A 25,013-nucleotide genomic window follows, 5' to 3' on the forward strand; every position below is an offset into this window, starting at 1 on the left:
GAAGGAATGTGGAGTGAACTACAAATTCACCACTCCTTACCACCCACAAAGTAATGGGTTGGTTAAGAGATTCAACCGAACCATGAAAGACATGATTGGGGGTCTGTCAGACACCATGAGGCGTAAGTGGGACGTCCTCTTACCATGCCTTCGCTTTGCCTACCGGGAAGTACCGCAGAAGGGGGTTGGCTTTAGCCCTTTTGATCTGTTCTATGGGCACCTGGTCAGAGGACCTCTGAGTCAGGTGAAGGAGGGGTGGGAGCAAGCTCCTAGGAAGCCACCCCAGGATGCATTTAGTTACATGCTGGCCTTCAGAAACCAAACCACGCTTCAGGATGCTCGCACAAGAGAACCTAGAGGCAAGCCAGGAGGACATGAAATGCTGGTACGACCAGAATACCACTCCGGTTGAGTTTCAGTCTGGCCAGAAAGTGTGGATCATTTCCCCTGTAGAGCCTTGTGCTCTGCAGGACAGGTGGTCAGGGCCATTTGAGGTGAGGGAGCACAAGAGTGATGTCACCTACTTGGTGGACTTGCAGACTCCAAGGAACCCCTTGAGGGTTCTACATGTGTACTGCCTCAAACCCCACTTTGAGCGGTCTGAGTTAACTATGCTTCTGGCTACAGATAATGTGTGGAAGAGGAGAGTGAACCTGTCCCTGACTTGTCTGCCAAGGAGCAGGATGGGTCAGTAGAAGGCGTGGTGCTCTCCCCTTCTCTGACTCTAGAGCAGCAGAGTGAGTGCCGCCAGCTACTGGGACACTTTGCCACTCTGTTCTCACTCACTCCAGGTGTCACCCATCTATGCATGTATGATGTGGACACTGGGGACAGCCTGCTTGTGACAAACAAGGTTTGCAGGCTGGCTGACAGAGTGAAGGCCAGCATCAAAGAGGAGGTCTACAAGATGTTCTTTTTAGGGGTGATTGAGCATTCCAGAAGCCCTTGGTCCAGCCCAGTGGTTTTAGTACCCAAGGCTGCTGCACCTGGTGCCACACCATAACTTCAATTGTGTGTGGACTACTGGGGGCTCAATGCCATCACCAAAACTGACCCACCCCATCCCCTGAGCTGATGAGCTCATTGATCGGTTGGGGGCAGCCAAGTTCCTCAGCACATTTGATTTAACGTCTGGATACTAGCAGATTGCCTTAACTGATGGGGTCAAGGAGAGTTGAGCATTCTCAACACCAGAAGGGCACTTCCAGTTTCAGTTCATGCCCTTCAGGTTGAAGAACGCCCCTGTCACCTTCCAGAGGTTGGTCAATCAGGTCCTTGCTGGTCCTGAAAACTTCAGTGTCTCCTACCTTGACGACCTTGCTGTGTTCGACTCCAGTTGAGAGGACCACTTGCACTACCTCCCAGAAGTGTTGAAGGTGCTGCAGGCCACAGGAAGGGGTCAGTGATGTACTTGGGACACCAGGTAAGAAGCGGCTGGGTGGCACCCCTACAACCCAAGATTGATGCCATTTGGGCACCCCCCCCCAACACCCAGACAGAGGTGAGAGCCTTCCTAGGTCTCACTGGGTACTACAGGAGATTTATCATGGGTTATGGCACCATTGTTGCCCCCTTGTCAGAGCTGACTTCTAAGAAGCAGCCTACACAGGTGATCTGGAATGAGGCGTGCCAGACTGCGTTTGATACCCCGAAGGCCATGTGCATGGCACCCATGCTGATGGCCCCTCGTTTCTCCAAGGGGTTTGTGGTACAGACAGATGCTTCAGAGCATGGTGTTGGAGCAGTACTTTCACAGCTTAACAAGGAGGGCATAGACCAGCTGGTAGTCTGGCTTAGCAGGAGACTACTCCCCAGGGAACAGAGGTGGGGTGCAATTGAAAGGGAAGGTTTTGCTGTGGTCTGGCTGCTGAAGACCCTACTTGTTTGGATCTCACTTCCGAGTTCAGACTGACCACAGGCCCCTCATATAGTTAATGCAGATAAGGAGAGAGAACCCAAAACTGTTGAGGTGGTCCATTTCCCTACAGGGGATGGACTTTACGGTGGAACACCGTCCAGGCACAGAACATGCCATTGCTGATGGTCTGTCCAGGTTCTTCCACCTTATTTAGGAGGACTCCCCAGGGGTTAGGTAGTTTCCCCCTACTCTCAGCTGGAGGGGACATGTGTTAGACCTGGCAGCTTTTTGGCATGTCTCCCCTTTCTTTTTGCCTTCTGACCTCCTGCTTAAATGGTATACTGGACTCTGTTTTTGCTGGTTTACTGTCTTTGCGCACTTTATCACTGCTAATCAGTGCAAAAGTGCAAGTGCTCCCTATATAAATTGCACTGTTGATTGGTTTATCCATGATTGGCATCTTTTATTTACTGGTAAGTTCCTTGTACAGTGCACTAGAGGTTCCCAGGGCCTGTACATCAAATGCTACTAGGGGGCCTGCAGCACTGATTGTACCACCCACAAAGTAGCCCTTTGAACATTTCTCAGACCTGTTCCTGCAGTGTCTGTGTGTGCAGTTATAAACTGCCAATTCGACCTGGCAAGTGTACCCACTTGCCAGGCCCAAACCTTTCCTTTTTATGCATGTAAGGCACCCCTAAAGTAGGCCCTATGTAGCCCCAATGGGCAGGGTGCAGTGTATGTTAAAGGCGGGGCATGTTCTGATCTGTTTTACATGTCCTAACAGTGAAATCCCGCCAAATACGTTTTTCACTGTTGCAACGCCTGTCTCTCTCATAGGTTAACATGGGGACTGCCTTTAATTATCCTTAAAGTGCATTTTCCCTTTAAGAACAGATAGAAATATGGGGTTTGGGGTCTCTGAACAATTTAAAAATACATCTTTTAGTGAAGTCAGTTTTTAGATTATTTCGAAAATGCCACTTTTAGAAAGTAGGTATTTTCTTGCTTAAACCATTCTGTGACTCTGCCTGTTTGTGGATTCCCTTTCTGGGTTTGTTTGACAGTTGGGCTGTTTACACCTCTCCTCTAGACAGTGACACAAAGGGAGGGGTGTATCCTGCATATCCTGATGGGTGATCTGGGCTAGAGTGGAGGGAGGAGTGGTCACTTACATCTGAAAGGGCTGTGCCTGCCCTCACACAATTGTCTCCAACCCCCTGAAGTGTGTCTGGGGCCAGGCCTGGGCATGGCAGGATCTTGTGAACAACAGAGCTGTCCATTTCAAGGTTGCTAACTTCAATGGCAGAAAGGGACATAAGTAGTGGACCCAAAACCCTAGACTTGTAGAATCTTTTTGGAATCAAGAGGAACCTCTGCCAAGGAGAAGAGCTGGAGGAGGATTACTGTCCCTTTGCTGGATTGGCCTGCAGTCCGCCTTAAGAGAGCAAAGGGTGAACTTTGCTGGGTACCCTGCTGGAGAAAGTTCTCCAACTGCTTGGAGTAGAGCTTGCCTCCTGTTAGAAGTCTCAGATATATCAAGGACTTCAGTTTCATTTTCCAGCTGCACTGGGAACTGTGTGTTTTTCAAGGAGAAAAACCACCACGACGCGTCAACGATGCCACTGGCCTGCACCGTGACCTACCGACACCGCACGGAGCCGCACTACCCCGCTTCACACCATTACCCTGGTCTCAACGATGCAGTCATTGGATGACTTCACCAAGCCACTGTTTGCGCCACGACCTGTGGGGGCCCAGCACTCTGGGATCACCTTGCTCACACCACAGCCTGGACATCAGCAACGACGCAGCTCCTGCTGACACTGGCGCTGCTGCCTGCACCGTGGCCTGTGGACACCGCTTGTGAAGAACACAAAGAATCGTCCTGCACCACAGCCCTTGTCCACCAACGCCAGCACCATCGACTCCAGTGTTGTCAACAGTCGTCCCTGTTTGCACTGTGACCCATGGACGCCGCACAGAGCCTGTCCCTCACCGCACCGCTGACTTGGGCCTCCCGATGACAGCACTTCAGCAACCACTACGCCGCTGCCTGCACCGCAACCTGGTGACAACTCACGTCGCACCACCCCACTACATACCGCATCCCTGGTCCTGGACGCAGTCACCAAACCGCTGCCTGTACCGTGACCTGTGGGCACTGCACGTCGCATCGTCCCGCTGTGCACCGCAGCCCCAACGCCATCCACTCCAGCGCTCCTGACTTCATCAGCCTGGAGTTCGATCTGCAACACGTGTGACTTCAAGGGCCCGACAACCCCCGCACCCAGTCTGGAACTGACACCACGAAGCCGCTCGCTGGAGCTCACCACGAGGATCGCGACGCCCTGCAAATCCAAAGGTACTGTTTGCGGGTCTTCCCGACACTGTAGCTGGCCTGCGATGGCGTGGTCGGCCTGAACTGTTGATTTTGTTGATCACGACGGAGTGATAGCCACAGGTGGAGCTATTGACTTCAAGGTACTGTATTTTTAAGTTAAATCTTACAAAATTCAAATCTTTAGCACTGTCGGTTTGAATTTGCTAGTTTTAGTCTTGTTTTACACAGATAAATATTGGCATCTTTCTGAAACTGTTGTGTGGTGTCTGTTGGACCGGGCCCTTTTTACAGGGTCACCCCCCAAACCTTTTGTCTTCTCCTAATTTTTCTGACCTTTTTTTTTTTTTGGGCTGACGTTATGACTCTGGGCAGTTTACCACTGCTAACCAGCGCTAAAGTGCATGTGCTCTTCCTTGTAAACTTGGTATGTTTGGCTTATACCTTATTAGCATATTTAATTGACGTTTACCTTGTACAGTGGTATCTCTATGCCTAGGGCCTGTAAATTAAATGCTACTAGTGGGCCTGCAGTGCTGGTTGCACCCCCCCCCACTGAAGTAGCCTTTCAACTTGTCTCAGGGCTGCTAGCGCATGACCTGTGTGCGCAGTTTGCTGCCACAGGGACCTGGCATCTAAATTTACTTGCCAGGCCCAGAACTACCCTTTTACTACATGTAAGTCACCCCTAAGATAGGCCCTAGCTAGCGCTATGGGCAGAGTGCTATGTATGTAGAAGGCAGGACATGTGCCTAGTAGTGTGGCCTGTCCTGGTAGCGACAACAGCCTATTTAGTTTAACACTGCTGTGAGTGCAGCCGTCTCATAGGATTGCATTGGAAATGACCTGCCTTATGTTTAGGGGGTATTGTCTGATTTGAGGGGTAGCGTAGGCATGTTTGATATGGTTGTAATGGTAGTGAGAAATGCTGCTTACTGGTGTAGGTGGATTCTTTTATTATCATTTACAGAAATGCCACTTACAGAAAGTGAGCATTTCTCTGTGTTTATGGCTTTCGTGTTTTGCAGCTTGACTCCAATCCACGTCTGGGTGGAGTGACAGTTGGTCTTTGTGCATACTTTTCAGACAGCCTGTACACAGTGAGGATGGAGGTGTCACAGAGGTTCATCTGCATGCTGAATTGTCTTCCTGGGCTGAGAGAAGGGAGAGGCTGGACACACATGCATTTGTAAAGGCTGTGAACTGGCCTCACACAGAAGGGTCGTTTACCCCCAACTGATGCTTGGAGCCTGTGCTGGAGGAAAGAGGGGACACTCCTGGAACCAGTTGTAAGTGGCTGAAACCCCACTCTCCTCCTCATTGAAAATTCTTTGCAGAACGGAGTATAAGTACAGGAAATTTTTCCCCACAATTTAGACATGAATGGACAAGAAACCTACTTGTAACTGAAGACAGAATGCTGCTGGAAGGACTCACCAGGGACCACCATGGACTGCTGTGGCTGGCTGTGCTGACCTGTGACCCACAGGAGGAACTGCCACTGTCTGCATCCACTCTATGCTGGCTTGTTGCTGGGCCCCACTGCCCTGTGCTCCACCTTGTGTCCCCAGGTATTGGGTGCTGTGGCCCCTGCCTCCCTTCATACCTCTGCGCATCAGCACAAATAAGTGCTGTGCCCCCATTACAGAGGGCATGAGGAGCACTTTTGATAATCCCTTTGGGTGCCTGGAGAAGCGCCTTGCCGTTTTCCAAAATGTGCCTGGAGAAGCTCTTTTTCGGGGCCCTGCAAGGGAGACTCACTCCCACAGCCCGGATTACTTGAGTGCGTCTCAAACACGTGTCTTCTTGTGCTCCCAGGGGCACGAAAAGACGAATATTGGAGCAACTGTGCTCCCACCATCCAGAGGCGCCCTGGGACACAAACCGGCACCTCTTTTGTTGCGCTTTCACCACAGTGGCCCGGGGAGGGCTGAGGAGCAGCACGTGCACCACGTCGGATGTGGCTGCTCCCCGAGTGAGGTGGACTCCTCATCAGAGGCCCCCCACGCTCCATCCTGGCCCCATTTCAGGAGAAGCTTGGGTGGGGAGGGAAGCCTCAACGGAGGCTCCCTGCCCCATTTCCACAAGCAGAGATCGCAGGCAGGTGGAAGCCTCATTTGAGGCATCCGCACCGTCTGGTCTCTCGGTTTTCCCAGTGGTGGGGTTTTGGCTCTGTTCCCTCTCTCTTGGCGGGTCCATAGTGGCCCAAGAGATAGCAGGCACCAGGTGGGGCCCGATATAAAAGCAGGAGGGGATGCTTGACCCCCTTATGCTTCATGGCACCGGAAGTGCCTTCTCATCTGATAAACAGGTACTCTTTTGCAGGACATAGGATTTCCAAATGTTCCTACTATGAACGTTATTGAATAATATGTTTTCCTGTCTCTTCTGATGATGGGGCTTATAGGGTTGCTGATGTTCCTTCTATGGGCATTCTATGCCAATATGTATTTTATGACTTGCCAGATGTTTTATGATGTTCCTGATATGGGCATGTAGGATATTGCTATGACAAGTGCATTTATTTAGTATTGTGATTCCGGACTACTGCTTATGTTGCAAAATTTGGAGTACTTATGTGTTCTAGTGTGACTACTACTTATTCTTGCAGAGTATTAGTAACCTGCGTAACATTCTGACAACTGCTAAGGTAGCAGGGTAATTACTGACATGTTGTGTTTGTTCTAAATATGTTTTGTGCAACACAGTTTATTTTTACATAACTTGGTGGTGTGTTCCTTCGTGGTGTATTTATTTGAGTCACTTCTGTTGGGTGTGTTGTGCAAACGCTTTACACATTGCCTCCGGGTTAGGCCTGACTGCTCGTGCCAGCCTACCAAAGGGGTGAGCAGGGGTGATCTTGGACGTGTAACTCCCTTGCCTTGACTAGAGTGGGTGGGTTTCCGCCTGGCTTAGGTGCATACCCTAGCCAACCGGAAACCCCATTTTTAACAGTGTCCTTTTGTAGTGTTTTCACTGTGTTCTGGTGTTATGTGCAAATGCTTTTCACATTGCTTCTGAGATAAGCCTGAGTGCTCGTGCCAAGCTACCAAGGGGGTGAGCAGGGGTTATCTGAGCGGCTATCTCCCTTATCCTGACTAGAGTGAGGGTCCCTCCTTGGACAGGGTGTAAACCGACTGCCAACTAGAGACCCTATTTCTAACAGCAGGTTTTAAACCTTGAAACAGTTCCAAGCAGATGTGCATGACTGATACTCCTAAGATACGCCTGTGGTGCCTGAAGTAAGATGATGACTCAAGAGCCTGCAAAAACCGCGCCCAGATGAATCAAAGGCCATATGGGATCACACGGAGAAACTCTACATTACCATACATCGAAAAACTCCAATCTGTGACTTGCCAAAGTGTAAAGGAAGCTCCTGTTTCCACTCCTGGAGTTGTTTCAACAGATTTTTGTCAGTCATCGGGAAAATCCAAGCAGGATTCCGCCATTTCCCCCAGTCTCAGACAAAGCTCAAGTGCGTGTGTGCCACCGGGAATCTCACGATCACTTGAGGAGCCAATTCTGAAGCTTTGTTCTGATACACCACCAAATTTCAGTCTGTCAGCGTGTAGTTCCGGGGGGCCCCGCTGCATGATTTTGGAAGGGGCCTGACCTGTTTCCTCCTGGATTGGTGATCGGCCCAAGATTGGGGCCTGGTGTCAATATTGGCGGATGGTGAGGAGCAGAGACCCGGGTGCATAGCAGTGAATAACTTATTCCTGGCTGCAGAGGAGTGGCTGGGGGGGTAGGCCAACGAACTGTGCCACTTTCTAGAGGTGATATGACGGAGGTCACCATTTGGCATGTGTCTGCTCTCAACCAGTGGAGTGTCTTCTGCGGCCGTGGTGCAGCACCGTTGTGTGGAGGTGTTTGGGACCTACGGCGCTGCATGCATTTAGCACACCTGACTCGTATGAGGTTTGGGCTGGCGGCACGGCTACGTGGACATTCAAGCGGCCCTTTGTTGTGGATATTCGGGGCCGGACGATTGAGCTGCATTATTTGAAGGGTGTAGCAACTCAACGGAGCTTCATCTCTGCCCCTCTGAGTCTGGTACGGTGGTGCTACATCCTATTATTTCTAAGTTGATGGTGCGATGGGGCAGCATCGGCAAACCACTGCATCACAAGGGAACACTATGGAACAATATACTACATCTGCCCCGTTACTGCAGCGCCATACTTGTATGGTAGAGGCATGGAGAGGTACTGGGCACACCGGCTACTGCAGAGGAACCCTTACGCGCTGAATTTTTGACTGCTATACAGGGCGCTAGGGTGGCCCTAGAGGGGAAGATAGAAATGGTGGCTGTGGAGGTGAATCTTATTCGAACTGACCTCCCCAAAGTCTCTGATAATGTCAGGGTGGCGGAGGGGTTTATCGTGGACTTGCAAACGGAGGTAGGCACCTTGCACAAACAGATGGCACAGGTTACTTCCACGGTCAGGATGTTGGAGGCGAAATTGGAGGACTCAGAGGGCAGATCCCGACGGAACAACGTGCGCCTCCTTGGGTTTCCGTAACGTGCCGAGGGCTCCACGGCAGAAGGTTTCGTGGAGCGATGTATTGCAATCTGAGAGGTCATCCAAGGTGTTTGTGGTGCAGCACGCACACAGGACTCTGGTTGCCCCTCTTAGACCTGGAGCACCTCCAAAGGCCATAGTTGCACGCCTCTTGAACTATAAAGATATGGATTGTATCCTGCGGACTGCTTGTGAAACCGATAAGGTTGTATTTTGGATAATACGAACAAGGTCCAGACCTCTAGAAAGGGGTTTTTGGAGGTGAAAGCCAAGCTTGGTGCCATGAACATCAGATACATGTTATTGTATCCAGCATGTTTGAAGGTGATCTCCTTGGGCAAGTTGCACTTTTTTTTTTTAACATCCTGAGGTGGTCTGGAGATTGTTGGAGTTATGGGACAAAGTTGGCCTGGGCCGATCTGGGTGGTCTGGTCTTGGGGCTGCTCGTACTTCTTGTGCCGATGGAACGGACTGGAGGAGGCGTGGGGAGAGCCAGATGCGGGTCCCCGCGCAAAGGGGTGACAACTTTGACAGCAGAATTGAAATCCAACAGGATGGTACTATGGCTGTGGTGGATCCTGAGCTGGCCGTCTAACTTACTGAGCCATCTGATAAGAGGGTGGAAATGGTCCCTGTTGACACTTGACCTTGTTGGTATTTTGGTGGATGCTGCTCTTACGGAATCACTGGGGGTCCTGTGCTCGGGTCTGGATTTGAGAGGCACTTCATGAATATGTATTATTCGAAGGGGTAGGGGAGTGCTTTTTCCAGGCTATGTTGGTTAGGGTTATAGGCACAGCATATTCTGTATATGGAATTGGGGGGGGGGTGGGGTGGTTACTTCCACTGTGGTGGTAGGGATTTAGGGTGTTTGGGCTTAGGCTGTTGTCCTGGCAGCATACACACACATGGAACTACAGTATGTTTTGATGTCTGTTTTACCGTTTATCCTGGGTCGGCATTGGGATTTGGAGTTACCTAGCTCATGCAGGTTTGAATGTGTTTGATGTTTACAGCAGCTGTGCATGGTTTTGTGTGGGATGTGAAGTAAGGATTTGTCTTGCCTTCTCCTTATGGGAGGGAGGGGGCGGGAGGAGGTGCATGGGGGATGGAAGATATAAACCCTTAATATGGGTCGAGAGATAAACACACTGACGTGGAATGTCAGGGTGCTGAAGAGCTATACTGCATGTTATAGGGTGCACTCCTTCCTGAGGCGACATAAGTTTCATATAGCTTGTCTCCAGGAGATGCACATGGCAGAGGGGAATCGCAAAAACTGGCTAAGAAGTAGTGGGGTCAGGTGTTCTCCTCTTATGCAAGGGGACTGATGTTATGGATTGCGCCTGGGGTCCCTTTTACACATATTTATAGTAAAGCAGTTGTGGAGGGGAGATATATACTTCTATAGGGTACATTGGATGGACTGCCCTTTACTATTCTCAACACTTATGCACCTAACATAGACGATCACTCCGTTTATGATAATATACCTGAGGGTCTGGGGTAGGGGTAGTCGCTCCTCTAATACGGGCTGGAGATTACAATTGCATATTGGATGGTGAGAAGGATCGTTATCCATCTAAATTAGGCACTAAACCATTGATGGCGAGATCCCTCACACAGGTTATGCACAATTTAGGGCTCTGGGATGGATGGAGGAAACTGCATCCGGAGAGTAGGGAGTATACCGGTCATTCTAAGACGCATAATACATATAGTCGGCTGGACTGTTTCCTCCTGGGTGGACTGACTTGCACAGGAGGTGGATATCAAGCAGTTGAAGAGGTTTTTGTCTGATCATGCACCGGTATTGATGCAAGTGCTGTGGGGATCTGATGCCAAAGTGACACGCAGTTGGCACATGCCTACGAATTTTCTGACTGATGTTGGCTGTTGTGACAAAATGGCGGTGGCCCTTAAGGACTTTGTTGACTTAAATTGGGATACGGCCAACTCTAGGAAAGTCGAGTGGGAAGCCATGAAGGCCATTCTGAGAGGAGTTTGTATAGGCACTGTCTGTGGGGTGCTCAAACAAATGGAACAGGAACTTACTGACTGGTAGAGTGAGCTGGAGGTGTTGCAGCACCAGACGCCAATAACCAGGGAGGTTGAACAAGAGCAGCTCCGACTGTATAAGGAGGTCAGTAACTGCTGGGACACGCTAGATAAGGTCACACTTAGATCATATAGACAGCGCCTCCAAAGGGAGGGAGACAAGTCTGGTAAATTACTGGCGTGGGTCCTCAAGCGGGATGTTGAATGTCGTCCCGTTTTACATATTAGAAACACTGAAGGTATGCAGATTACTAATCGCAGGGATATCCTTCAGGTTTTAGTGGAGCATTTGCTGGCCTTGTACAGTGCTGGTGCATCAGTCCTAGATGTGGGCTTAGAAAAGTTTCTGCAGTGGATGCGACTTCTGGAGCTGGAGATTATGGAAAGTCTAGAAGCTGAGATAACAGTAGAGCAAGTGAGTGCGGCGGTGGAGGCATTGTCAATCTAAATCGCCTGGTCAGGATGGATTCCCTATTGAGTTGTTCTCTTCATGAGAGAGAGAGTGTGAGTGAGAATGAGAATTAATTTTGGCTACTCGACGACGTGGAGTGATTCAGGGCTTGGTGCATGATGATCAGTGTGGTTTTATTCCTGGTTGTAGTGCGACTTACAACTTACGTCGTTTGGCACATGTTTTGCTTGAAACCATGGTGGCAGAGGATGAATTGGTGTTGGTGTCATTGGAACTAGAGAAGGCTTTTGATATGGTGGAGTGGGGCTACTTACTAGCGGTGCTGCAGGGAATGGGATTTGGCCCCCATTTTTGTGCTTGGTTCATTTGCTATACACTGCTCCCACGCGTTAGGGTGGGCGGAAAGCTCTCGAAATCCTGGGCATTTGGTAGGGAAACTAGGCAGGGATGCCCACTGTCACTGCTTCTTTTCGCTTTAGCGGTGGAACCACTGGTGGTCTGGCTTCGTGAGGAATTGGTGTCCTGGGGCGTTCAGGTTGGACAGGTTACTCATATTGTCTGTCTATACGCTGATGATGCGTTGCTATACCTTCGAGAGCCACGTATTTCGGTGCCTTTGTTGTTAAAGTTGCTGGAGGAATTTGGGGCTATATCTGGTCTTCAGGTGAATAGGAAGAAGTAGCTTCTGTTTCCTTTAGGGTCATTATGTGGTGCCCCGTTTGAGGATTTGCCGGTGGTGGGGCTCTGATGGGAGGCGGCGCATGTGAGACACAATGTAGAGCGGGTGGTGACTGGTCTGGAGCACTGTTTCGTTCTGGAATAAGCTGCCTCTCACAGTGATGAGGAGGGCAGCTGTGGCCAAGATGTGGTTCTTGCCACAGTGTCTTTATCTTGTGCAGAATTCTTTGTTTCATTAGCAGCTCGGCTTTTCAATGGTCTGGACAGTTTGTTGATTTCATTGGTCTGGACTGGGCGTCGTAGCAGGGTGTTGGTATCCATGCTGCAGAGGGCCATGGAAGCAGAGGGTTGGCTATCCCTAATATTAGACACTATTATTATGCAGCACACTTAAAACACGCTGCAAGTGGATGACTTAGTCGAATAACTGGGAGAAGCGACTATTTGCGGGCATGTTGGGAGGAGAGGCGTTGGTGCATGTATTGATAACGGGTGGTCGGTCGGCGACTGCTGTCCCCTATCTGGTCAAAACTACTGCAGGGATTTGGGAGCAAGTCGTTAAAGTGATTCGACGTGCCCCATTTGATGGGGAACTGAACATTTGGGACTTAGCCCCCTGTAGGAGTATGGATACTCTAATGTCAATGGATGCTTGGAGAGTAGGAGGCTGCCTAGTGGCGGGTGACTTACACCCCAATGGGGAGTTTATCTTCTTTCAGGAGGCGCGTTTGGATTAAGCACTGGTCAGTTCTTGCGTTATGCCAAGATGGAGAGTGTGGCTCGAAGTCTGGTCTGGATTCCCTATGCCCCCTCCCCCCCCCAAGGCAAAGGTGTTGAATGGGCTGATAAATTGGGGTGAGGAGTCCCAATGGATTACCCTGTTTTATGAAGCACTTCGGGGGGGGATCAACCAGGTGTGGAGTGTGTGGTGCGCAGGGCCTGGGATCGAGATCTGGAGGGTCCCTTAGAGGACGTGGACTGGGATCTGTCGCTGGTGCACACGGTTTCTTGGTTTAAGCTATTGCATTTTTATTTTGTTCATCATGTATATCTTACATCTGCTCTTCTTAACAAGATTGGCACGACAAGAGAGACCTGGTGTCCTAGATGTGAGGAGATATGTGCCTCCTTTATCCACTTGTCTTGGTCTTATAGGGAGGTGCAGCGATTTTGGTGGGTGGTGGTTCGAAACCTAGACTGGGTCACAGGTTTGGGGCTCGAAGCGACACCTCTGACTTGTCTTTTAGGTGTACTGCGTAGACCTCTGGAAAGGCGCGTCCCATATATACTTGCACAGCTCGCTCTGGTGCTGGCTAAGCATACGGTGGCTATAGGCTGGATGAGTACTCAAAGTCCATCCATTCCTTATTGGGTCTGAGATGTACTGGAATATGGTGCTGCTGAAGAGCAATACATGAGGATGACATGCAGGGAGGAGGGGGCACTGACAGACGTAATGGCCTGGGGAACCCTATTGGAAGGCTTCACAGGTGTAGAGGGTCCAGTTCTGACTGGAGTACTGGTGACGATAGCTGACTAATGGAATGTTATGCTGTTCATAAAAGGTGACAACCAGCTGTGGTGATGTTGTAACGTTGGTAATCATCGTATATAAACAAATTGGTTACATAGGAATTCCTTGGGTAGGGGAGGCTGGGGGTATCTACTGTTGAAATGATTGGATTTGTTCCATATTTCTGTCTGTGTATGTCATCTTCCTCCAGTCAGGGGTTAAACAGATATTTTGATATCTCACATTGATATGCACTGCTCTGTTTTTATCTTTTTGTTATTATGTATAATAAACTCAATAAAATAGTTATATAAAAAAAATCATTCCAGTAGGCAAAATGTTATTAGTCAGATTCAATCAGCATCAATAATGCATAAAAATAAAGCAAAATGCGAGCAGTCATAACATAAGGGCATTAGCATAACCCAAAATATAGTTCACCATGAACTGGTGAATCTACTCTGTTCATAATTCAACAAACTTTAATCAACAAGAGGACCAACATGTAGGCCGCCTCCGAGAAAGAGAGAAATCAGCAGACAGTCTGAAGTGGAGACTGTTAGTTCAAAAGCAAAGAAAAGACTAATTATAAAGTCAGATAAGAGTCCAACATGGAACTGCTAGTTTGCAAGGCAAAGAAGTGTCGCCAAGCATAAATTAAATAAACTGATCACTATAGAGCCTGCCCTTGAGCAATTGTACTGGCACACATCCTCCAGACTATGGCAGACCTCCTACACTCATTAGGGTTCACTATAAACGTGTTGAAGTCACACCTGCCCCCTTTCTCATACACTCCCTTTCTTCAGAGCTGTTCTGGACACGATGCAGCTTCGGGCATGGAACGGCTAGTCCAGGACATTCAGGCTATGATATGTATGTTTCAGCCTCTATTCTGGATTTCAGTGAGACTGACTCTAAAGCTGCTGAGCCTCATGGCCTCCTGCATCCTGCTTGTGACACATGCCCATTGGCATATGCGGGCTCAGCAGTGGGGCCTGAAGTCCGTGTGCGCAGCATCGGGGAATCTCTCCAACATGGCCCGATCTCATTAGGGTACTGCAAAAGATGCAGTAGTGGTTAATGAACAGCGACTGGTTGAGCAGCAGATTCCTCTCCCTTCCCCTACCAGAACTCACTGTAGCGCCAGATGCCTTACTCCTGGGATTGGGCGGCCATCGGGGAGAGGTGGAGATTAGAGGACTCTGGTGCCCTGCGGAATCTGGACGCCACATCAACCTGTTGGAGCTTTGAGCTATCCAGCTGGCATTACAAGCCTTTCAACCCTCTGTCTTGGGAAGGCTAGAGCAGGATTCACAGCAGCCATGTGCTACTTGAACAAACAGGATGGGGTCGTGGACCCTCTGTCAACAGGCTCTGTGTCTAAGGATAGTCTGGAACGTCGGGTAATTTCCCTGGTAGTTCAACACATGGTGTGTTCCCTAAATGCCAGAGCTGACAAACTCAGCCGAAGATGCCTCGCGGATCACGAAGGGAGTCTCCATCTGGAGGTGGTGCAAGATCTGTCAGCAGTGGGGAGAACCTTGGTTAGATCTATTGGCCACTGCCGAGAAAGCACAATGTCAGCAGTTCTGCACGCTGTAGTTTCCTAGGTGGCTGTCACTCAAATGCTTTTTGTCTTGAGTGGAGCTTTGGCCTCTTCTACGCCTTTCCACCCATACCACTTTTGCCCAGAGTTCTCAAGAAGATCTGGAACGATTGGACCCACGTCATCCTTGTGGCTCAGGACCGTGCTAGTATCCCGAGCTGTTGAGCATGTCAATCTCTCCCCCAATCAGGCTGCCTCTTCAGGAAGATCTTCTGTCCTAGCTGCAGGCGAGGGTTCTGCACCTGAACCTGTTCACACTCTGCCTTCATGTATGGGGACTGAGCAGTGGCAATTGACAGCTTTTGTCGTTCTACCTTGACCGCACATTGATTCAAGGTCGGCAATCAACTCTTCGTGGGATATGTTTGGGCCGTGACAGGGAAGGCCCTTCAGAAACCAATCCTCTCCCTATAGATTGTACTCTTCATTAAGATCTGCTAAGCATCAGGCAAGAACCAGCCCCCGGGGGGCTTGTGTGCTCATTCCACCAGAGCAAAGACTGTGATCCCTGCGTTAGCATGTGGAGTGATGCGAAGTCCCGATCCTGGACATCTGCCAGGTAGCAGCACAATCTGTGATTGCTGTAGCTGTGCATTCCTAGATGCCATGCTGCTCTACATTTACCACCATATTTATCAAACCAGAATGCACAGGAAATGAAAAGTACAAAATTGAGCTTTTATAGAATTGCCAATTTTCCCCATGTCCATGGGTGTATAGATGGGACACTTGCCTATATGTCCCCCCCCCCCCCCTATCCCATCTGAAATCTCTTGTGAGGAACAAGAAAAATTCACATTCCTTCAGTATTCAAGGGCTGGGTAATGCCACCATATCATTACTGTTACTGTTTCGCAATATCCAGGAAGCACCCATGACTTCTCGGGTTTAGGCACAGCGGAATATACAGATGGCTGGAAAGAGGGGAGTTTGATTATGGATATCTATTTACAGAAAAGAATAGTACATACGGATGTCTGTTTGTAGCCTAGTATAATTATTATGTAGCCTCACACCAAGTCTGTTTTGCAGGTGATAGTGCGTATGCCCTACGTCCATGTATGCTCACACCATACCTTTCCCCAACCACCCAAAATGAACGGCAATATAAGTGTGCATCGTCGCACTAGGAGTGTGACTGGGCAGACATTTAGCCAACTCAAAGCTCGTTTCCGGTAACTACCCAAGAGTGGAGGTGCCTTACAATATGCCCCAGAAATAGCTTGTAAGACAGTAGCGCTGTGTGCCATCCTACACAATATTGCCACGAGGAGAGGCCTACACATCGATGTGTGAGCTTCAGATTTCGAGGACAATGATCCTCTGGCACCAGTGCTGCAGCCTATCAATCGCATCAGTGGAGGGGAGAAGATGAGGGACCATATTGCCACACGTTATTTTGGGAGGTAAGTTGACACTAAAAATACATTACACGTTGAAATAACATGCAAGTGGATTGATCCTTGTAATCAAAATCTGCTTTAATGTCAAGTATGTATTGTGGTGTGAAACAAAACAAACATGAAATACTGCTCTGCTGGTAATGTCAACAGATATGAGTACCCTCAAACAATGCAAAAAAAAAACCACAAAAACTTAATGCTTCTTGCCCTTATGGGCTGACGGTGTACTTTCTGGTTGTGTGGCAGCATATGTCCGGCGGCTACTGCATTTCATTAACCTGGCCTCTGTGGGAGACACGTTGCTAATGCTTGATCAGTCTGCACTCTTCTGACCTTCTCCCGCACTGATGCCTGCAGTGACGCCAGTCTGCATTGCCTCAAGTGCAAATGTGATTTATTGAAACTGCCTCAACACATTGCCACTAAAGTGGCCCATTTTGACCTGTGGATTTACAGCCCTTCTACACAGGGCTGATGCTGCATGCAGTAGGCATCCGATGGAACGGCTTAGAGGGTCCTTTCTTGCTGCACTGTGGCTTTCTCTCTGTTGTTGACTGGAGCTAGTGTCTACAAGTTTGAGACAACTTCTCAAGGGCAGCTGTCATGCTGTCCATCTTGTGGTCCATTTGTTGTTGGTTTTCGGCCATCTGACTGGCAACATTTCTAAAACCCATAGAGAGATTGTCTTGCATGCTCTGCAACTTGCAATTCAGTAATTTTCGTTTGTTTGACTTGCAGGTGTTGAATATGTAACATGGACTTTTCTAGCCCTCCTAATACCAGTGTGTCCTCTGCTGATTGTGGGTTTGCTGGAAGTGTTTGTGGCCCACAGGTCTTGCCCTATTTCTTGGACAGCCATGTCCCGGACGATGCAGCTAGTGTCGTCTCACTACAGCAGTAATTGCATGACTCTGTTGTGGTTGCCTCTCACCCTCCTCTAACGATGCAGACTGGGGTGAAAAAACAGCACTTGCGGTGTGACTGTGGGATGTGGGGTCTCCACTGTAGGTGTCAATAGGGTCTTCCTCCTCATCCGTGTGAGTTACCTAACCTCCCTCTGACTCTGCCCCTTCTGCATGATGTGCAGGTTCATCTGTGGTGCCAACAAAGACCTATATTACTTTTTGTGTAAATAATTGTGAGACACTTAAAATACCTTTGTTGTTTTGGCATGTTAAAGTAAAAAAAAAAAAAAAACTATGTTTTGTGTACTAAATGTCCCATAAGGCATTATGGCTGCAGTCAGTGCTAACTTTACATGTGTCTGTAGATTTACAATAATTGTTAGTAGGTACAATGTACATGCTCCCCTTCCTTGGGTTGAGTCCTGAAGTTGATGAGCCTACTTGCCCAAATCCAACATCTGTCTCTGGCTTGAGGGTGCCTTCCATCAGTGTTTCAATGGCTGTAGGTGGGAGTACAATGGGAGGTCCACCCCCCATTAGCACGACTCTCCACCAAGCGCGTGACCACCTTTTCTTTGGTCCTTGATCTGAGGTCGTACCTTCTTTTGCAGATTTCCTACACACAGCGCAATGTGACCCTGTCTCCATTCATTTTGGCCTGCATGTCACTCCAATTTTCTGTGGCCCAGAAACATTCATGGAGGCCTTTGCCAAGAACGAATCTTGGTGGGTGCAGCATTCCTCAGTTAAGAATTCAAGCTCCTTTTCATAGAATTAAATCTGTCTTGTCCAGCTCCCTGTAACCTCATCTCCTTCCTGGCTTGCCACATTGGGAGGGGGTGTGGGGGGTGTAGCAGAGGGGAATGGGCAGTTAGCGGGGAAGAGGTGTTTGTTCAAAACACAACAGGTAGCTGTTCTCCTCCTCTCTCTCTCTCTCACTCTCTCGCTCACCTTCCCTGGCAGCTAATGAGAAACACTTCCTGATTCAGGTGTTTAAGCCTCAGTGTATAACACCAGGGTCAGGAAGGGTTTCTCTTTTTTTTTAAGCTGCATTCGCAATTTTGTAAATGTGGTTGCAATGTAGGCTATTGCAAATTGTGACTTTCTAAAAATGCCCCTCGCATGAATTGTCAGTAGCAAACAATCGTGTTTCGCTACGTGCATGCCGATTAGCGATGACCAAATAGTGATTCACCAAAAAAATCGCTATTAGGTAATCACAAATTGGGCCGTACGTCCATGTGGCCCCCCAATACGTAATTTGTCAATTCTGCCACTTGCGGATATTTAAGCAGCTCGAAGACAAACATTCGTGCTTCCCAAAAATGCAAGTTATAGAACCCGACTGCCTGCTGCCCTTGTTTGAGATTTATTTTTTCTTCAAGAAGGTGAAACCATTTTTTTTTTTTTCAACGGTTTTATGAAAGGGAGAAACATGTTGGTTCCATGAACTCTAGAGGAAGTTGGAGAAAGACTATACAATGACAGTTACTGAGCATTTCTTACTATTTGTATTCCTTATTTTGTCTAAGATTAACTCTTCATTATCAAAGAAAGTTAGGTTTGTTCCTGATGTAACGCCTGCTCTGCTAAACTGAAAGTAATATGCATTTATATTTACTTTACATTGGTTATCTAGCTTTTAATAGTATTATTTAAAAGACAGCAGGTGTCAGAGAGAGCTATGCTAAGCTAGACAAGATATTCTGACAGGTATTCAAAGAAGGTTAAATTACCATACACTTTCATTTGAATACTTAATCTGATTCCTGGAAGAAATCCTACTTTCTTTTGTGAACATGTTACACCTTTCAAGGTGGGAGTCATTGAAGTGTCCTGAATGAGCCACAATCGGAAGCATTTCAGAATTCAGTACATTGCCAGCACGTTTCTCTTTCGCCCCCTACCCCTTTTCCCCCTGGGGTGTCCTGTAGTTCATTTGAGTGAACTCCTGGAGACTCAATTAGGAGAGTGAGAGCATTCATGTTTTTTCATGCCACTCCTGTGGAAGTAAATCAGGTGAAAACCCTGACAACTTCAAACATCAAGTGAAAACACAACAAAAAAAAGGCCAATACGAATTTAGAAAAATACCGTAAAATGTAATAAATATTTGAGAACACAACAAAAAATCCAATCAGTAGATTGAGAGCTATGCAATAAAAAAAAAAAAAGTAAAAATAGCACCTAAAAGCAGAAAGTGCCAACTGTGGTTATCTGGTTGCGCAGGACTGAGACAAAAGGTCACAAGTTCTGCCAACAGTGATGGAGCGTGGGCTGGCTACAGGGACCAAGTTAGGTCTGCTGAACTAAAGTACCTTAAATCCTGGTTTGGGGAGCGTTGGGATAATCCTACGTCTAGGATACTTTGTGCAGTGGCGGGTCCCAGGAGCTGCAGGGTTGCGATGCAGAGTCCTGTGTCTTCATCTTGGATTCCTTCAATAAGGACCTTGCGATGTGAAGAGCTGCATCGAAGATGCGTTGTGCAGCACCAGTTCCAGGAAGACTGCGAGCTGCAATGAGAGGTCCTGAGTTGGGGATGTGTTGCGCTGTGGCAGTTCCGATGCTGCTGAGAGGAGATGTGTTATGATGCATCAGTTCTGCTTTACAGAACCACAACCCTTATCCAAGCATCCAGGACTGGGGTGACAGCACCTCAGGGGTTGGACTCACTGCAGACAGGGTCCAGATGCTGAGTTCAATTTGGTTTGCGCCTCTTCTGTTCCTGAGGCTCTGATAAGGAAGCTAACCAAGTAGCCCTTGCAATCACTCTGGTGTTTCTGGGTTCAAGAACCATGTCCAGTTCTCTTCTCTGGCAACATAGAAGCATCCCTTCCTGTAGAGCAGCACAGTAGTTCTTCTGGTTCTTCCATAGGAAAACGGTGTACTGAAGAGTTGCTTTTGAGGGTCCATTATTTATACCTGATTGCCACTTAGAAGTCGGCGAAGGTTCTGGAGGTTTCCACCCTCAGAAGTGCTTGGAGTTTCTTGCCATCTTGCTCTAGCTGTAGCTTGTCTGGGGTCACAAAAGACTAGTGTCAAATCCAATATATTTCTCAGGCAGAGCCTTTGTGTTGTGCAAGTATGGAAGGTGGCAGCTCCTCCCCCTCATCAAGTCAGAGATGGCTCTACCTGCTAAAACCTACTGCCCTACCACTGTCTGGGAACAATACACATAGACCAAGAGCCAGGTAAACCTCGTCATGTGACCCAGGTTTACAAGCTGAGGCACCAAAGAGGTAGGACAGGAAAATACCAACCTTTTAAAAAGGGGCAATTTCAGAATTGTGACTTAAAATCCAACTTTACCCTTTAAAGAGGGCTTTAAATTAGAATTCTTTGGACACCAAACTTATTAAATGTAATAAAGTAACCCAATATTTTGCTGTGGAAGAGATAGGCCTCAGAAGTGAAGACCTCATTTAGGAGTTTTTCACTTCCAGGATGTATAAGACTTAAAAGTGCATATCCTGCTTTTTAAATCCACTGCACCCTGCCCTCCTGGCTGTTTAGGGCCTATCCTAGAGGTGACATATGTATTAAAGAACATGTTACTTGTCTAGTAGAGACTCTATCTAGCCCCAGATTCCTTATATTAAAATTATCCCCAGGCGTCAGACTACCTGGAAATTTTTCATGAGCAGTTCCCCTGTGCACCAGTAGGTGACTTCGTTCAGCTCCATGTGGCGCCATCCGCGCCCGAAGTGACCTGCACAGTGCCTATATAGGCACCACCCCAGCGAACTGTCAATTTCTTTTCGTAACTTTCCACCCCAAAAACACAGAGCCATGGAGTACACTGACCACAGGTGTGTGGAACTAGAGCCCAGAAAGGGAAACAGTCCGTAACTCTAAAATCATTTTGCAGAGTGGGCAGGATGGGTGAGTCGCTAAGTAATATGCGGCTAGATATAGTCCCTACCAGATAGGGCGTTATTGAATATAAGTAACTTGTTCATGTGATATGGAATCTGCAGCTAGAAGTCTCTTACTTCAAATGGATACCTTTCTGAAGGTGGGAGTGCATACATGATGTAAACCAGAAGGTCCTGCAGGACCACACGGGTAAAGTGTCCAACCTGATGGCTCTGACTGTCCAGGCAGTAGTGTTTTGTGAACGTGTGCTGATTGTGAACGTGTGCAGATTACAGAGGCCAGTAGGTGCAGATTACAGAGCCAGTAGGTGTAACGAGTATTACATTTGACCATGAGTTAGGGGTAGAAATGCTGTGTCCTTCTTTCTAAATGAGGGTTAGGAGGGTGGTTATCTTCAGTATGACATTGCTACTCAGCCTGTATTTGTCATATATTTCTTCCTCTGTTGGAAAATGGTCAGCCTGACTTTAAAAATCCTCACTTGTCTTGGCCTGCTCCTCTGCTGGGCATCTAGGATTTGCATCCTCCTTGCAATCAGGTACAGAGCAGCCATTGTGGAAACACCTAATGCATTCTGGGCCAGCTTTATACTTTGCACCCAGTTACTACCTGGTCTGATTTTGTGGTAATGTCATGTGTAAACGGGCCTTTTTGTGACTCCACTCTTTGTGACTGCCTCTAAAATGCTGTTAGCAAATAGAGATTTCCTAATTGTTATTCGTTATTACAGTTCTCTAAAATACCTAAAACTCACCTTCCTACACTCGCCAGTCTATAAATTGGGCTCCTTCCTTTAAATGGGTACCAGGTCTAGGAATCTGTATTCTGATCACAACCATTTGCTATATTAGGGCTCTGTGTCTGTGGCATAGACAGCCTTGAAAGCCTGTGGACTAGCACCTATGTAGGCTCTGCACATAATTTCAAGAGTCAAACCACGTCAGTGTGGTGCCGCACAGAACCACCAACTGGCATGCAACGCACTGCTGAGAACGATTTCAGATCCAGGCTGATCCTGCTGGGGAATATTGAACAGTTGAAAAGACTGCAGTTCTATAGAGATTCTACCCCAAAACTGTTACAAAGGTAAGTAACTTGTTCTACATTGCGAATGACATAAAAATGTACTGTGTTGTGGTTCAAGACTTTAATACTGTGTGCATCAACTGGTCTTTCTAAAGGCCCATCAAGCCAGAATAGGAAATTGGCTTCCTGGACTACCATGAGTATTAGAACTTGGGTCAACCCATACCAGGTTATTCATATTGTAACATGGTATGTCTCCTGAATATTTACTTCCAAATATTGTTTGACCATTAAAATTATGTTAAAGTATCTGGAGTACAAAAATATATAGATCTTAAATATTTAGGAAATGTATATATTTTCTTTTTTAATAATATGTATGTTTAAAATGGTGTTTATTAAAATATTTTAGTGTTTTAATAGTGGTTTACTGTGTTTTATATTGTTAAACACAATACATTGTATAGAAGTTTGTCACATTATTGTTTTAATATTTTCCATAACTATATATGGTGTATTTTTGGGCTGAGGGTTGGTGACTTGAGTGGATGGTGTTTTATGATATGCTTTAATTACTGATGATTTTATTTTTATTGTTTAGTTTATATGTAGAATTCTTTTTGCATTATTTTATATATTTCTGGCATCTTCATCGATTGTGGGGTTTATTGGTTCATGTTATTTAATTTAAGAAATCGGAACAATTTTAATTAAAATTGAAATGGGGTTAGATTGGGGAATTGGACATAAACTCAATGTATGTATGCACTGCAATTGTTTTTGAAGATAAATCAGCTTTTACATTATTACATATTGTTTGCATCTATTGTATTTTAGTTTCTAAGTTTACAACCATTAAATTATATAGATGTACTATTAAAATGTTTTAAGAAGTTTGAAAACGTTGTTAGACTATTACTAAATTCCTTTAGAGCACTGTTAATAGTATATCAAATTCACATATTACATTTATGATTCTTTTCATTTTTTAAATATTGTTTTAACACATATATATATATTCTGAATGTTAAAAAATGTGTTTCGAGTGAGAGTATTAATTTTGCCTATATTGCCTATATGTACTTTCCCCAGTGCTGTACGGGAATTAGAATAGTAATTCGAAACCAAGACATATATGCACCTTCTCCAGTGTAAGCTAGAGTAATAATTTGAGATCCCAAATGCATGCACTTTCCACATTGTTTGCGGCACTGAAGTTGGAACCAAAGTGTATGTACCTTCTCTAATGGTGGTGGGTCTGAAGTTAGAATATTAAATCTGCCCCCCTCCAATTTTATGTACTTTCTTCAGTGCTAGTTTTACTTGTGTCAGAATATTAATTCTGATGCCCCAAATATATATACTTTCCAAAATAATACTAGGACTGGAGATTAAATAGTAAATCTGAGCCCCAAGTCCCCCACCAATTATATGCACTTCCCCCATGGTCATCTGAATGCAGTAAGAATAGTAAATAAAACCCCTCCCGCAAGTATATGCACCTTCCCTAATGTTTTTAAGACTGGAGTTTGAATCCAAAATCTATCCCCCATCCTTTCCCCCAATAAAAGCATGCAGTTTTCCCAATGTTTGTTGGATTTGGCATTATAACAGTAAATATGCTCCCGATATATGCACTTTCTGAACCCCTTACAACAATACCTTGGTGAAATTTTTTATTTTATTGATTACTAACCTTATAAATATGGCATTTTTTAAATAATTCTAATAATACTACCATCACTTTGGTGTTTAATGTGTTCACTTTAAATAGATTTGGAGACTGCATTTTGATAGAAATGTGTCTACCTTAAAATATTACAATTATTAAGTCTTAAATGTTTCTAGATTATTGGTGTTTACTGATTTAGAGACGTAACTATAAATATACACTTTTGAAATAACTGTATTTGCTTATTCATTTTAATTTTTTTTAATTATGCAGCACTACATTTTTAGAGAAGGTTTGTTGTTAACGGTAAAGTGTTAAAAATATTATATTAGTGTGGTAGACCTCTTAGTAGTAGGAATTATTACACTACAATATTATTGAAAGTCGATATATTGGTAGTAACCATGTTGTCCATTTTACTTTAAGTATAGAAAGTCGGGTAGTAGATATTTTGACATCGATATTTTAGTACATAAATATTTTTGTGGTCGATATTTAGGACTTCTACCCTGTAAAAAATTGATGGGTCATCCTAACTGCAGATATCATTACATTTAGATTACCAGATATACATATTGTATTCCCTTGAAATTCTACCACTTATAATGTTTTGTAAAAAAAATCAACACAGCTATTAGGGAAATATATCTTCAAGTATGTTTTCCTGGCCATAAGCTTTTAAGCAAATCGCTATCACAGAGCCACCTGGTACCTAGTTCTTGGACAAAAAGCGAAAGGCTTTCTTTCACAAAAACAATTAAGCTTCCCCATGGCCGATGGATGGTCCCTAGGACCTTATTTCTGGATTAGAATGTTTTTTTTGTTTTTTTTTTAACAGTGGTGTCATCGCCAGTCATTATCACCTATATTTGATGCAGACATCTTTACAAACTGTTCTTTTGGGTGGATCTCCTGTTGCCCTTGGAGAATGGTATACATTTGATGATTTACACATGCTGTATATGTTGTGATACTTTGTGTAAGTACCTTGATCTGATTTTATTGCAGAAAAATTCTGGAATGGTTCAAAATCGAATTGCCACATTGATCATATGGTAATTGGTAAATTTCTTTGCCATCTGACTTGTTGCCTGACACATAATTTGTTGTGTTCTTTGTTTTAATCTTACAGACGA

General features: G+C 46.3%; 1 protein-coding gene across 2 annotated transcripts in view; it reads left to right on the forward strand.

The window, feature by feature from the left end:
- PAOX (polyamine oxidase) overlaps window positions 1-25,013 on the forward strand; it is a 283,185-nt gene that overhangs the window by 222,758 nt on the left and 35,414 nt on the right. The window lies entirely within an intron of this gene.

The sequence above is a fragment of the Pleurodeles waltl genome, chromosome 6 (assembly GCF_031143425.1).
Source record: "Pleurodeles waltl isolate 20211129_DDA chromosome 6, aPleWal1.hap1.20221129, whole genome shotgun sequence".
In the NCBI taxonomy this organism is placed as follows: domain Eukaryota; kingdom Metazoa; phylum Chordata; class Amphibia; order Caudata; family Salamandridae; genus Pleurodeles; species Pleurodeles waltl.